Here is a 15,800-nt window from a genome sequence, read left to right as displayed (position 1 = left end):
CTTTTTGTTGAGGTTGTGAAACAAGGTTTCCTTCTGTATCCCAAGCCTGGCCTGGAGCTCACCACGTTGCCCAAACTGGCCCCAAAACCAGAGCAGACATCTTGCCTAGGTTCCCAGAATCTGGGATTACCAGCATGAACCATCCTGCCCATCTAAGAGCCACCATTCTACAATGCATCATTTTAACGTTCTGCATGTAATCCACTCTACAATGAAATTGAAGCATTATAATTTGCATTAAAGTCTTACAAGATCTGGCCTTGACAACTATAGTTTCTCTTGAATGCTATGAAAAATTCCATACGGACACCCTAAAGGTGCTCACATCCTAATCTCGTTATAGATGGTTGGGGGCCACCATGCGGGTGCTATGAACTGAACTCCATTCTTCTGCAAGAGCAATCAGAGGTCTTAACCCCTAATATATCTCTCCAGCCCCAATTCTATGACAGGGATCTGTTGGCACACATTTTGGCTTTTTTAGTTGTTTGTTTGTTGTTTGTTTATAGCAGGATCTCATTGTGTAGCTCTGACTGGCCTGGAACATGCTTTTAGCCAGCATGACATTGAACTGCCTCTGTCTCCCTAATGCTGGGATTAAAGGAGTGAGGCCAACATATCTGGGTACACTTAAAATTTTGATGCCACCTATCCCCTCTGCCTAAAAGGCTTTGATACTCATCTTTGCACACATAGATCCTTTTTTCTGGTCTTTCAGGCCTCAAGGAAAATGTCAGCTTCTGAGACATGCTCTCCTGAGTCAGTCAGACTTGTAATAATCACATAGCACTTGTCATCTCAAATGCCCATTCTTCATTTAGTAACAATAATGCCTTTCCTTCCACTAAAATCTACATTCTACAGGAGTACAAAGTGATCTGTAGTCCACCATAGTCCTAATTTGTGGGGAAATGGCCAGCACACATTAGGCTGATAAATTTAATGAATAGGCCATGGTAAGAGAAAGACCATGCTGCTCCTCAGAGAAACAGCTCATAGAGGGAAGAATGGTCTTGCTATGACTGCAGGACATACATCAATGAAGGAATAGCCACTGATGTGAGCTTCCAGTTCCCCAGAGGTGTGGCTGGAGATGCTAATCTGAAAATCATCCAAATCCAGAATAGGGATAAATCAGGTGATATGAGCAACTGCAAAGAAAAGCCAGTGAACTATGAATGAGTCTGGGAGAAAATCTGCAGACAGCTGTAAGGAGGACTCCAAAGAGAAGCAAGCTGTCACAGCAACCCGGCAGATTCAGTTTCATCTGGGAGAGAATGTGCAGAACATAGAAATTTCAAAATTAAAAAAACAAAACCTCACTGGTTTGCCTGTCTGGACCCCTATAAGCCTGATGGAAACAGATTCATCTGAGATCAGACCCAGGTCTCCAAAAAATAAAGCATGGAATGCAGGAATGTAATCGAAAAGTATACTTTCGCATGCTCAGGAAGTGAGCAAGTAGCTTCGAGTGTGGGTGACAGCACAGTTTGAGTTTGGTCTTGTTTGTGTTGGGAAGTTAGGGGCTTCTTGTAAATATTTGCAATGCAAATGAGATGTCCTGTAGGGTTGTACATGTCCATAATCCCTGACCTTCAGAGGCTCAAGCAGGACAATTTGTGTTGAGACTAATCTGAGGTACTCAGCAAATCCATCTTACAAAAAATAATCACAATAAAAATAATTTTTTGAGCCAAGCGTTGGTGGCACACGCCTTTAATCCCAGCACTCGGGAGGCAGAGGCAGGCAGATCTCTGTGAGTTCGAGGCCAGCCTGGTCTACAAAGTGAGTTCCAGGACAGCCCCCAAAGCCACAGAGAAACCCTGTCTCGAAAAACCAATAATAATAATAATAATAATTTGTTGTTGTTTCTTTAGAGACAGGGTCTCACTATATAGTTCTGGCTGTCCTCAAACTCATTATATAGGTCAAGGCTGGACTTAAACGCACAGAGATCTGCCTGCCTCTAACTCCTGAGTACTGGATTAAAGTCATGCACCACTATTCCTAATACTCATTTAATTGATAATAAAAATTTAATGTGAGCAGGGTGAATTTTCACAAAGAACTGAAAGGAACACATGTTTTTAATCCAAGAAATCAAGAGGCAGAGGCAAGTGGATCTCTGAGCTCAAGGTCAGTCTGGTCTACAGAGGAAGGACCATGTCACAGTAAAAATAATAAGAATAAGAATAATAGGAAAAGTGTGAACTTGGGTGACTGTAGGTTGGAAGTTGATGAAGTGCCTTGTTTCGGGTGCAAGAAGAGATGAAGAAAATATTGACAGTTGACATGCTATCTCTGTCTTCCTGATATAAGAGAAAAGAGCCAATGAAAAAGGCATCATTTAAAAACCTTTGTTCCCCAGTCTACTTCAAGATGCAGCAATCCCACTCTTGGGCATATAACCAAAGGATACACATTCATAGAACAGGACATCTGTTCAACTATGTGCATAGCAGCAGTATTTGTAATAACCAGAACCTGGAAGCAACGTAGATGCCCTTCAAGAGAGGAATGAATAAAGAAAATGTGGTACATTTACACAATGGAGTACTACTCAACAGAAAAAAACAATGACTTCTTGAAACTCACAGGCAAATGGATGGAGCTAGAAGAAACCATCCTGAGTGAAGTAACAGAAAGAAAAACAGGTATGTACTAGTATAAGCAGATATTAGACATAGAGCAAAGAATAACCAGCCTACAATCCACAACCCCAGAGAAGTAAGGAAACAAGGAGGACCTAAGAAAGAAATGCATGGACCCCGATAAGGGGAAAGAGACAAGATCTCTTCAGTAAATTGGGGGGGGGGATAGGAGAAAGAAGAGGGGAGAAGGAGACAGGGGAAGAGAGCATCAGGAAGGTCGAGTTGGGGGAATAACAGAGGAGATCTAGGAAAGAGATACCTTAATAGAGGGAGCCCCTATGGGCTTAGTGAGAAACCTGGCACTAGGGAAATCTCCAGGAATCCACAAGGATGATCACAACTAAGAATCTAAGCAATAGTGGAGAGGCTACCTTCAATGCCCTTCCCCTATAATGAGATTGATGACTACCTTATATGCCATCCTAGAGCCTTCATCCAATAGCTGGAGGAAGCAGAAGCAGAGATTCACAGCTAAGCACTGAGCCAAACTCCTGGAATCCAGTTATAGAGGGAGGAGTGATGAGCAAAGGGGTCAAGGCCATGCTGGAGAAACCCACAGATGACCTGAGCAAGTGGGAGCTCAGGAACACCAGCCTTATGCTAGGAAACCAGCATAAGACTGAACCAGGCCCTCTGAACATAGGTGTCAGTTGGGAGTTGGGGGCTTAGGCAGTCTATGGGGCCTCTGGCAGTGGAACCAGTATTTATACTTAGTGCACAAATGGACTTTGGGAGCACATTGCCTATGGAGGGTATTCTCTCAGCCTAGATACAAGGAGGAGGGCCTAGGTCCTGACCCAAATGATGTGAGGGACTTTGATGACCCCCATGGGAGGCCTCACCCTCCCTGAGGAGTGGATGGGGGATGGGATGGGGGGTGAGGGACATTGGAGGACTGGAGGGAGAGGAAACTGGGATTGGTATGCAAAATAAGATTGTTATTTTAATTAGAATAAAAAATAAACAAAATAAAATAAAAACCTTCATTCCCATCCTCCTGGGCTCCTAGCTAGTAGACATTTGGTAATCTTTCCCCCTACTCCCTGGTGTTTTCAAGATGAGGTTTCTCTGTGTGTGGAGCCCTGGCTATCCTGGATGTCACTCTGTAGACCAGGCTGGCCTCAAACTCATGTAGATCCCACCTGCCTGTCTCCCGAGTGCTGGGATTAAAGATGTGCACCACCACCGCCCGGCTAGCAACCCTCCCGAAAGGCAAGGAAGACTCTGTAATGGATTTTCAACCAAGCCATCTGAGTAGAGCTGACACGGAAGGTGGAAATGTTTCTTCCCTTTCACTTTCCACTAACTGGATGAGGCTGAAAATAAAACTGGAAGGAAGAATTACACCACAAACAGAAGGACCCATGTTGTCCGGACCAAGGGAAGAAAGCCATATTTAACCAAATCACCACACGAGAAAGAAGTGAACCTGTGCTTGGGGCCAGGGCCTGCTTTCAGATGTCTCTGTTATCACAGTTTAGTCTGCTCAAGCCACTAACAGTCACCTACTGCAAAAGACATGCATGGATGTGTTGAAAGGCGCAAAGATGATGCCGCAAGTTTGGGAAAGCCATAGCAAGAAATGAACACGGAGGTAAGAGAGTGGTAAACTCAAGGCCAGAACAACTGATAGACGGAGACTGTGTCTTCAGAAGACAAAGCAAAGCAATGGAGAAGGAGGCCAGCAATGGAGCCCAAGAAGCGGATCAGACGATCAAGTCTATCTGCGCTGGTGACTTCCCTGTCCCAATGTCTGCACTGGTGACTTGCACCATTACCTTCCCTGTCCCAATGTCTGTGCTGGTGACTTGCACAACCACCTTCCCTGTCCTGAAAGCAGCCAGCAGCCCAGAAGTAAGAGAGCAAAGCAGATGGATGCTAAGGTGCAGGCTGTTCACATGCCCACCGAATCCAGGAAGTTTGTAGCAATGTCATGGGTTCCTGAAGTCAAATCCAAAGGCAGCTGCTGAGTCACCAGGTGAAGTGTCAGCAAGTGTTAAGTGCTAAAAGGCGAAGTTCCACGGAGTGAGGAGCAGAGTCCAAATCAGGAAACACCTTACCAAAAACTAAAGTAATTAATAACAGTAATAGGAATAGGGAGCTAACCATATTCATGCCTGTAATCTTGGCCCTCAAAAGAGGGGCTGAGACAGGAGAGCCAAGAGTTCAAGTCTAACGTGGGCCACACAGTGATAAAAGCCAGCCTGAACCATATTTCTATCCCAAAACAGAAGGCTCCAAAGCTACACAGAGAAACCCTGTCTCAGAAAAAAAAAGAAAGGGGGGAGAGGGAGAAGGGGAGGAACAAAGGAAGAAATGGAAGGGATTATCTCTTCATAACTTTCTTCACCAAGATTTCCAGAAATCTCTGCCAAAGCAGAAAAAAGTTGCGTGGCTTTGAATGAGTAACTGAATTTCTCGGATCTTCATTGATCATCAGTGCAACAGGACTCCCTGCTGATAAGCAAAACAACAAATACATAGTGTTCAGCACAGTGCCTGGAAAACAGCAGTTGCCCAATAAAAACGTCTTATAGGGCCAAAAGTTGAGGAAGGGTCTCATGGTGATTGGTTGCCTGGGCTGGCCTGGAACCCTCTGTAATCCTTGCCTCTCAATCTCCCAAAATCCTTTATTAATAGTAAAAGTTGCAGTTGGGCAAAATCTCAAATTCCTTTTATTTTAAAACTCTGTGAATCTGGCAGCCTGTGTGGCATGCAACATATGTATCTCAGATACTTAATAGTGAGTTAGAATGGAGGTAGGGATTAATATTAGCAAGCATCCTAAAATAGAAATATGTTTAAGATGAGCCCTATGGGGGCTGGAGAGATGCCCCAATGGTTAAGAGCACTGGCTGCTCTTCCAGAGATCCTGAGTTCAATTCCCAGCACCCACATGGCAGCTCACAACTATAACTCCAGTTCCAGGGGATCCAACACCTTCACACAGACAAACATGCAGGCAAAACACTAATGCACATAAAATCAAAATCAAAATTAAAAAAAGAAAAAGATGATCCCTATGAACATAGGCCTAGATGGAGCTGCAGGGATCTAGCTTCATCTGGAAGGGAAAGCCATGGCCAGAAAGGCTAGAGAAAAAATCTCTAAGTGCACATGATAAGGAAGAGAGAAGAATCATATGAGGTCCTGGTTTATACATTCTTCCAGTAATTTTCTTGAGGGGTTTCTTTTAGAATATCAGTTTGATTGATGCAATTGCCACTTCCCAAATACCCTAGAAACTGCCGAATGTGTAGGGAGAAAGGGAAGTCATAAAGGTAAAGCTTAGAATATACACTTGATCCAGGCAATGGTAGTGCACACCTTAAATCTTAGCACTTGGGAGACAGAGGCAGACAGATCTCTGTGTGTTCAAGCCAGCCTGATCTACAGAGTGAGTTCCAGGACAGCCAGGACTACAAAGACAAAGCTTGTGTCAAAAAACCAAAAAGAGAAGAAGACTGGCAAGAAGCAGTAGGTTTAAAGAATTCTAGTTCCTCCCACGTAGACAGAACCCAATAAGAGAGGCAGAATCAGGCGACAAAACTGGATGTTTCCTGAACCCCCAGACAAATGCTTAGACTTGATCCCACAGGACAGACGAACCCCAGGAAGGGTGGAGCAAAGAGGGGCACGATCAAAAGCACTTCTGACTTTACTACAATAAAGCATAACATCCTTTATTTACTCATTTTAAATCAAAGGAAAAGGACCATTGAGAACCCAGTACTCTAAACTATTGTTTCTGTCACTTTGAAATACATTTAGAAGCTTACTGGTTGTGTTGACATATAACAGCATAAAATCTTAGCCAAATGTTTCCAAAGCTCTTTTCATGGAATATAAGCTATAATTTCCACTTGGCTCTAGTGACCACTAGCAAGGACAAGGGAATAATTCCCACTTGTAATGCACAAGTCTCTCCACTGTCACCCAGGCTTATGCAGAAGCCATCCTGACTGACAGCTCCAGCTTCCACAAATCTCATTTTCAGAAGCTGTCCTCTCTGGTACAGTTTTGGGGTCTCCCTTTCCTCACAGTCATAAAATTGTATACATGGTCCCCACAAGACATTGCCATCTGAAGAATACAAAGTTTGAAAAGTCGAAAGTCAATTGCTCAAAAGATACCCACACCATCACAGAATCTCAGTGTTCAGAAAGAAATCAGTGTTTAAGTTTGCCTGAATAACTAAAAGACACTCCAAGTAATGTAAAATTGTTACTCCAGATGGACAAGAACACTGCCCCTGTACTCATAGCACTTCTGACACCAAGTGTGTAGGGTTTTTTTTATGAATATACCAACTAACGAGTCCTATAATTTAATTCAAATTCTGATTAACTACATGCATAGCACAGCCCCCTCATAGATTAATGGTTCAGTTTCACAAACTGCCCCCTACACACACACACACACACACACACACACACACACACACACACACACACACACGCTCGCACGCACGCACACGCGCAAAGGCACTTCAGACAGTGATCACACTATTTCCCAGGTTACCAACACATCTGCTAACCTGTCTACCAATCAAGGGTCCCCAACCCTTCTCAGGTTTAGTAACAAGTTATAATAACTCAGATTCCAGGAAATTCATTTATAAGAAGCTTACTGTTAGGACAGTATAAAGAATGAAAATGAGCTGGGCATGGTGTTGCATGCCTTTGATCCCAGTCAAGGCAGGCAGATCTCTGTAAATTCCAGACCAACCTGGCAAGTTCTAGACCAGCCAAAGCTACAATAGTGAGTCTCATCTCAAATTATATACATATATATAGAGAGAGGGGGTGGATCAAATTATATACATATATATATAGAGAGGGGGGTGGATGGATAGACAGACAGACAGACAGACAGACAGGCAGATGAACAGGGAATAAAGTGCAGAGTGCAGCATGGGAACAGGGCCAAGGAAGTTTCCTTCTCTTCCAAGTTATCCCATTATGAGGGCTCCATTATGTAAGAAGGACAGCCAGACCACTGACTGTACATGATTGCCTCTAGCCTCTTTCTCCTCCCCAGAAGGAAAGGTAGGACAAAAGTCTCGGCCCTGACTTCAACGGCAAAGCCTCCCGCACCCAGCTCCCATCCCTAAAGCTATCTACCGACTCATGAGTAATCTCATGAATGCACAAAAGTGTACACAGTCCAGATAGTCCAAGGATCTTAGAACTTAAACTTAGAACTTCCTGGGTCAGAAATTGGGAGAATTTGTGATCCTTCTTTTCTTACTTTGTTTTAAGAGAGTTTGCCTTGGACTCCAGTCTCTTGAGTGGTGGCAATATATGTGTGTGCCACCACACCCAGCTCCTATATTCATTATTTCAAAATATGTGGATAATCCTAGTATTTGAGAGGCTGAAGCAGGGATTTCCATGACTAAAGTCCAGGCTTAAGACTGGACCAATCCTACTTCCTAAAATAATGATCGTCTTTTTTTGTCTTTAGCCAGTGTTAAGTCCATTATCAATGGTACTCTCCTCAACACCAACTTGTCTCCAAAGAGTTGAGCCCTCTATAGTCATCTGTAGGAACAGGAACAACTTCTGGGAAATTTCCCATTAGGTGTTCTATCATTCTGAGAAACATCACAGAGTTTGCATGAAGTCAGATGGTTTCTACCTCACTAGGCAAGATTTTTGTGGGACCATAGTTACATATGTAGCCAATGAAAATGATGTCCGGTAGTACATGAATGAATGCATATTTATCACACTAAACAAACTCCATACATGTATAAAAAGCAGCTAACAGTAACTTGGCTTTATCTAATATTTATTGCTACATAATCCTGCACACAACAACACAAAACTTCCTTTAAGAAGTCAAATGCACCATCTATGTCATTTCTGGTGCTTTCTTAAATATTGTTTCTGCACTCAGGGTAGCTCTTGGAGTCCACGCATTAAACAGAAAGAATCAAGTTTCAGAAAACATCAACTCATTCCAAAACTAAAGAAAAGAAATTAGATAATGGTCTGGAAATTGTTCCCTCTGCTAATAACCACAGCTGCCACTAGCCCTCCTTCTGCTGCCCCAACTAAAGGGGGAAAAACCTGGACAATCATGCTTAACATATGAGAACTAAATTACCTGTCTAGCTGTATTCTTTTCCCAAAGCTTGCTTTTTCAATATAAAAAGAAAATAGGAGGAAGGACACTAACATTTTAGAATTGATTGCCTCTGGGGCATATTTCTAGTGATTGCAGATCTGCTATATGTTATTACCTATATTTTGTCAGGGAGACTTAGTTAGTTTGAGTATGTTCCCTAAAGCCAAAGTCTTCTGTTTCTTAGAGTGAGATACATTGTTCTAGTTTAATCACTGCTTTAGAAAGCATTTGTGGAATCTTATTAGAAGCCAGTCTCCATTCCAGGCAGGTCCTAGAGATCTCAAAGTGTGTAAGACACCATACCCAAGTCAAAACTTGCATCCTGGAGCTGGAAGGACATAAATAACCACACAGGATAATGTAAGAAGCATATCAAGGCCGGGTGTTGACGGCAAATGGCCTTAATCCCAGCACTCGGGAGGCAGAGGCAGGTGGATCTCGGTGAGTTCGAGGCCAGCCTGATCTACGGAGTGAGTGCCAGGATAGGCTCCAAAGCTGCACAGAGAAACCCTGAAAAGTATATCCGTTTGACAATGTGATTTCTCCCAAGTGATCATCAAATCTTTTTATTGCCTATAAATGATACCAGTTACAAGAACTAACTGGGAAGGCACAACAGCCATTGGGAACTGCTAACAGAGAACTATGCAATTACCTTCCCCTGCTATCTAGGATGACTTCATAAAATGATGATGCCAGCTCTCAGACTACAGAGTTCTAACAATTCTGTCTCATTTCAAATTCTATCTCTTGTCCATTATTCACTGGGGTGAAAGGTTAAATGGCTAAGATAAAGGAAGTGTGGTCATTTGACTAATGTCCCTATGAGAAACATGGGGAGGTTTCAACACACTCATCATTAAGGTCCCAGAGACAGCACATGCTATCCATTGGGCAATGGCATCCAGGCTTCATACGCTGATCAACAGTTACTGAGAAGTCCCTGGTCTACGAGTGGCCATCGCCAGGACTTTCCACCCTCAAAATAGAGACTCCAAGGCTCTACACTTTGGCATATATGCAAAATACAAACTTTTGTTTTAAGCAACTTCCTGTCTCACCTATTTGTACAAGTCCACAAATGTAGTTGCTGGCCGTTTCTGTAGCAACCTCCTGGGACATTAATGCTTCGTGTCACTTGGATGACCCTGTCACTGAGATTTTGGGAGAACTTGTGTTGGTTGAGAAAGGCTGTTTCAGGGTACATATATCTTCTCACCGGGTGAAGGACGGGCCATCATCTGCTAAGACCCTTACAGCCACAGCACTCAGCAAACTTTTTTTTAGCTGGAAACAGTTGCTTTGTGGAGAGTGGAGGCTGATGCCGGTGTACACTTCACATTTCCTCCTAGGCCAGTCACACCCTGGCAACTGAGTTTCTCAAAGTCCTCCCTCTTCCAGAAGGGTCTCCGACCCTCACCACAGAATGAAACAGCAATCCTCCTCACCAGACTCTAGACACATTCACAAGTTAAAAGTTTGCCTAAAGTTTCATTGATGTGCAGACTCCCTGCCTGTTGCTAGGTAAAGTGTATTACAAATGTATTCCAGCTTTGTCTAGCCCTGAATGAGAATTATGCTCCGATTCGGTTGGTGGGAACAAATTCTCAAGTTTCCCCCAGTTTCCCGCCGCCACCACCGCCACCACCACCACCACCTCCACCTCCGCCACACCTCAGCCCCACAGAGTCAGAGAGCTCAGAGGGACCACTTCCCCCTAGAAGCCGGGACGGAGGAGCATGTCACCAGGACGCACACACCTGAGATCAGTCCTCACGCGCGAGGGGACAGCAGGCAGGGGCGCCAGGATCCTCCAGCCAGGGCGGAGTCGGCCTTGCCGAGAACCAGAGTTGCCCTGGGCTCGCGGCGAGCGCGCCGGGATGTCACCGGGTCAGGCGGGGCCACGGTAACCCGACCCGCCCCGCCCGCCGACGCCCCTCCCGGCTACTTCCTCCTCCCCCCTCGTGCGCCTCCGCCTCCTCCGGGGATGACCCCACGGCTCCGCCACTGCGTGCGCCGCCACACCGCGGCCCTGGCTCCTAGGCAAGGCTGGGAAACGCGGAAGTGCATTTGCTATGCGAGCCGCGGGCGGGGAAAGACAGCTGCACACCCGCTCTCTGGGCCTCCTGGGGGCATGAGCTGGCCCTGGCCCGGGTGGGCGATCCTGCCCTGCGCCCTGGAGAAGAGGGACTCCAGACCCAGCCACTCCTCGCCAGCTGGAGGGAAGGCGAGAGGGCTGAGCTAGGCCGGGGAAGCCGGTGGGGTGTCGGGTTCCTGTCCCTCCCCATGAGGGCCACCCCCGCCATCTGCCCGGGAGGAGGACGCTCGCTCGCCCGCCCGCTGCCCGCCAGGGCTGCCTTACCTGACCACGCGTCGCGCGTGCCCCGATCCAGCGTCGTCCCCCCCGCCCGTCCCGTGCCTCCCAGTCGCCTGGCTTCCCTGGGCCTAGAAAGGCGTCTAGGAGTCGGGGGACCCTGGGAACACGGCCTGCAGCTCTCGGCCCGGCTACCCCAGCGCGTTTTGCGGACGCTCCAGGCCTCCTGATCCCAGGCCTGAATGTTAGCGCGGTGACCCCAATCAGCAGGGATGGGATGCTGAGCACTGGTCAAGTAGGACCCAACCCTCGTACAGGTGGGGGATGGCGGAGAGCCCTGGCTACGGAGCCACAGGCATCCCACTTGCACCCCCCTCCCAACCCGACCCTGCCCACTGAGCATGCCCAGCTCACTTGTTGCAACTACAAGGGTTAGTCAAACCCAAGGGTACCCCAAGAGGGCTTAGGTTGGGTTCCGAAAGACCCCACTTTGTTAAGGATTTAAATCCTGAGCTATAACTCTCCACCAACCGTGGTGCTGGAAAAATGCAGGGACTGAACCGAAAATGCTCCTGAAATACAGCAGCCAAATTAGTTTGAAGGAAATTGTAGCAGTGTTTAGTAATCAATTACTAATACTATATATATATATATATGGGTTTTTTTCGAGATAGGGTTTCTCTGTAGCACAGGCTGTCCTGGAACTCACTCTGTAGACCAGGTTAGCCTGGAATTCTGCCTGCCTATGCTTACCAAATGCTGGGATTAAAGGCTTGGGCCACCTCCACCTGGCCTTTATTTAGAATTCGTAAACAATGCAACATTCCTACAGTTAACTCAAAGAAAGTTGTGGGGTTATAGACTCGTAGTTAGTTCCGAGAGCCCACCACAGCCTGTAAAGGCAAACAACTGGTTCCCCACCTTGGACACATTAAAATCTAAAGGATAAGAACTGTCAATATCAAGTCTCCATCCCTGTACCAATAAATGAATTTGGAGTTGGAGCCTGGAAATCCTTAGCATTTAAAAATATGCCTTTCATAGTACAGCTATGATGCCTCGGTACAGCATCGTCTGAGAGCTTGACAGAAATACAAATTGTCTGCCCTGGAGACTACCCAAGCCCTACCCCATCCTCCCGGAAATCCGTATTCACTCCAAGGGTTCAGAGCCTGTGTCCAATAGCTCAGTCCTAGATTATTCTAGTTTGAGAACCCTAATAGTTCTCAAACTGTGTGTGTGTGTGTGGTGCACGTGCGAGGGGGGGGGTATTTTGTTTTTCAATGTGTTTCTCAGCAAAGAAATAGGTTGAAATCAGGCTCCTATGCTGACTTTTCTTCCCACTAATTCACCTAAAAGAGTTCAGTTTCTGGAAATGGAAGCTATCCCATCATTCACTTTTGTACCCTGAGGCCTATAATGGATATTTAAATGCTTGTTGATTTTTTTTTCTTTAGGTTTCAAGACAGGGTTTCTCTGTATTGTTTTGGAGGCTGCCCTGGAACTCGCTCTGTAGACCAGGCTGACCTCGAACTCACAGAGATCTGCCTACCTCTGCCTCTCGAATGCTGGGATTAAAGGTGCGGCCACCAACGCCTGACTTGTTTGTTGATTTTACATGAATGCATAGGGGAACAGTAGGTTCCAGGCCCTACTATGTCCTCAAGTCCTCACCTTGTTAACTAACTACTCTGCTCTCCAGGATTCTGCTCCCATAAGAAGTTGATGAGCACCCCCACAGACCTTGGCCTAACTGAGATGAGAGAGCAGGTAGAGAAAAATCAGAAGCGCTGGGTGGTATTGTAATTGACAAATGAGTCTCAAAATGCTGAAGGTCAGAATAATAAGCAGCCAGTTGGATTCCAAGGGTCCAAAGGGAAACGGATGAGTGTGGGTGAGAGCAGGGTAAAGAGTCGGGTAGGAATCCTGGACAGGCCACATTTTATTGCGTTCTCTTTGTCAAAACCATGGCATTTTGGCATTCCTCATGTGCATATCACATCTCATCACAACCAGTGTTTTGAATACAATTTCAAGAGGAAAATGTTCTACAGCAGATATTTTCATGAGTTAAAACCGTTGCTCCTTTTTTAACAGTTCAGGCCACAACTTAGAGCATGTTAAAAAAAAAATCAAAACTGTCCACCCAGCTTTGATTCCAGTGCTGTGCAGGTAGAGATAGAGGAAGGCTGTGAGTTCAAGATCAGTGTGGTCTACATAGCAAATTCCTGGACAGCCAGAGCCACAGTGAGGCATATCCAAAAAAAAAAGGGGCGGGGGGAGCTGTCTTTTTTTCAGCAAATACCAGATAATTTAAAAATGCCCAGGTTTTGTATTTGGTTTTTTTGTTGTTTTGTTTGGTTTGGTTTGGTTTTTTGTTTGTTTGCTTTTGGTTCTTTTTGAGACAGAGTTTTTCTGTATTGTTTTGGAGGCTGTCCTCGAACTCGAGCTGTAGACCAGGCTGGCCTTGAACTCACAGAGATCCGCCTACCTCTGCCTCTGCCTACAGAGTGCTGGGATTAAAGGCGTGCACCACCAATGCTTGGCTAAAAATGCACAGGTTTAAGATAACTAGTTTAAAATCTCACAGAAACTTATAAAACCAAAAGGTAACTCTTTACTCCATCAGTATCTGTCTGTTTGTTTTTGAGATTGGGTCTCACCAATAAATAAATCAATAAATGAAAGAAGCAAAACCAAAGCCCGGCGGCGGTGGCACACACCTTTAATCCCAGCACTCACAGGCAGATCTCTGTGAGTTCGAGACCAGCCTGGTCTACAAGAGCAAGTTCCAGGACAGCCTCCAAAGCCACAGAGAAAAAAAAATTTTTTTATTTAAAAAAAAGAAGAAGAAGAGAGAGAGAGAGTCTCTCTACAGTTCTGGCTGTTCTGGAACTCAATGCATAGTCCAGACTGGCCTCAAACTCAACAGGGATCTTACTGCCTGTGCCACTGAGATGAAAGGCATATGCCACCACACCCATCAACTATTTCTAAGAGGAAGAAAATATTAAAAAGGTATATTTCCCTCCTCAGTCTAATGTGTGATGCTTTAAACCCATTTTAAGGTAGCTGTGAGTATGAGATTCAGCATCTGCTCAACCTTCCTTCCTCTGCACAGGTGTCTCGCTTTTATTATGATAAAAAACTGCACTGAAAGAATTGGCTTGGGGACTGGAATATCTAATAGGAGCACAACTTCCCAAATGCCTCAGCAAGTCCTTATCATAATAAAGTAACTCACTAGTTTAGGAATTGCTATTTGGAAATGAGAGGTCACTCACTAGTTTAGGAACTGCTATTTGGAATTCATTTTTACAATAAATTTACAAAAGATATTTCTATTTTAAAATTTGTTTAGAAACTTAAAAAGATGACCAACAGATGGCTTAGGGGTTAAGAATATTTGCTGTTTTTCTTTTTTTGTTTTTTGTTTGTTTGTTCTTCCAGACAGGGTTTCTCTGTATAGTTTTGGAGCCTGTCCTGGAACTCACTCTGTAGACTAAGCCAGCTTCGAACTCACAGAGATCCACCTGCCTCTGCCTCAGGAACAGTGGGATTAAAGGCGAGAGCCACCAACACCCGACATTTGCTGTTTTTTTTTTTTTAAAGGACCATGGCTCAATTCCCAGCACCCGCGTGGTGGCTCACAACCCTCTGTAACTCCAGCTCCTACGATGAACTCAACATCTCTGGCCTCTGAGAACCTCTGCCTTCATGTGTACATGGCCACAAGCAGACACACACAATTATACATAGCTAAAAGCAATAATAATAATAATAATAGTACTAGTAATAATAATAATAATTTTCTTTACATCAGACACTTGCTACTGCTACTTTTTGGTCATTTAAAAAAAAAAAAAAACAAGTTTAGGGATGGGGTCCAGAGCAGAGGTTGGCTAAGAAAGCTCTGATCATTGCCAAATGTACAACCATGAAGCAGTTATTGCAGCAGAGGCAGTCGTGAAGAACAATACCTTGGGAAGACCAAAAGCATGAAGTATTTCTCCTTGGCATCGTAAGCATGACTGAGCATTTGGGAAGCAGCTGTGTCTTCTGACTTACCAACCGCCAGTGTCAAACTTTGGTGCCACCTACCTTTTCTTGTACTCCTAAGAAAACAGGCACAAGTCAGTAATTCCAGCTACTTGGAAGGCTGAAGCAGGGAGAGCACTAGTTCAAGTCCCGCCTATGCTCAAAGAGAATGAAAGGCCAGCCTGGGTGGCTCACTCCGACCCCTCAAAGTACTAGAGCTAGGGCTGTGGTCCAGCAGCAGTAGCTACCTACAAGCTTAGCATGCTAAGCACCAGCACTGCTCCCTCAGCTTCCTGCCTGGACAGCTGCCCTAGCTCCTAGGGTCACAGCTAGAGCTTCTCCCACATCCGTGCTTCCCCACCACCCTCCATGATGGGCCCCAAAGCACCCTTCCTTCCTGAAGTTACTGTTGTCACACATTTTGCCACAGTAACAAGAAAACTTTCAGTCACCCATCAGACACATTCACAGCTAAGGATTTCAACCATAGCAGCTTTGCAGTCCTGCTCCCTATCACTAGACAACAACTATCATCGTAGTCCAGCCTGCTATATGAGTCAAGTTAGTGTTGAGTGGCTGTGTGACCTCAAGAAACAGTGACTTTTTTTTTTTAAGTTAACTAAAAGTAACTAAAAGCAAACAAACCTGTTGGGACTTACTCAGGT

General features: G+C 45.1%; 1 protein-coding gene across 2 annotated transcripts in view; it reads right to left on the bottom strand.

Moving 5' to 3' along the window:
• Gpd2 (glycerol-3-phosphate dehydrogenase 2) overlaps positions 1–11,444 on the bottom strand; it is a 141,799-nt gene extending 130,355 nt beyond the window's left edge. Inside the window, exon 1 of one of the 2 annotated variants that reach the window (XM_013112568.3) lies at positions 11,146–11,444. The gene's annotated coding sequence lies outside the window, so the exon portion shown is untranslated. Of the gene's footprint in view, positions 1–10,543; positions 10,694–11,145 lie in introns of those variants that run through there. The other variant, XM_013112567.3, reaches the window with a different exon arrangement.
• Positions 11,445–15,800: the final 4,356 nt, after the last annotated feature.

Source organism: Mesocricetus auratus, unplaced genomic scaffold (assembly GCF_017639785.1).
Source record: "Mesocricetus auratus isolate SY011 unplaced genomic scaffold, BCM_Maur_2.0 Super-Scaffold_100004, whole genome shotgun sequence".
In the NCBI taxonomy this organism is placed as follows: Eukaryota; Metazoa; Chordata; class Mammalia; order Rodentia; family Cricetidae; genus Mesocricetus; species Mesocricetus auratus.
Note: the sequence above shows the minus strand (reverse complement) of the source record. Positions and strands in the feature narration are given on the sequence as shown.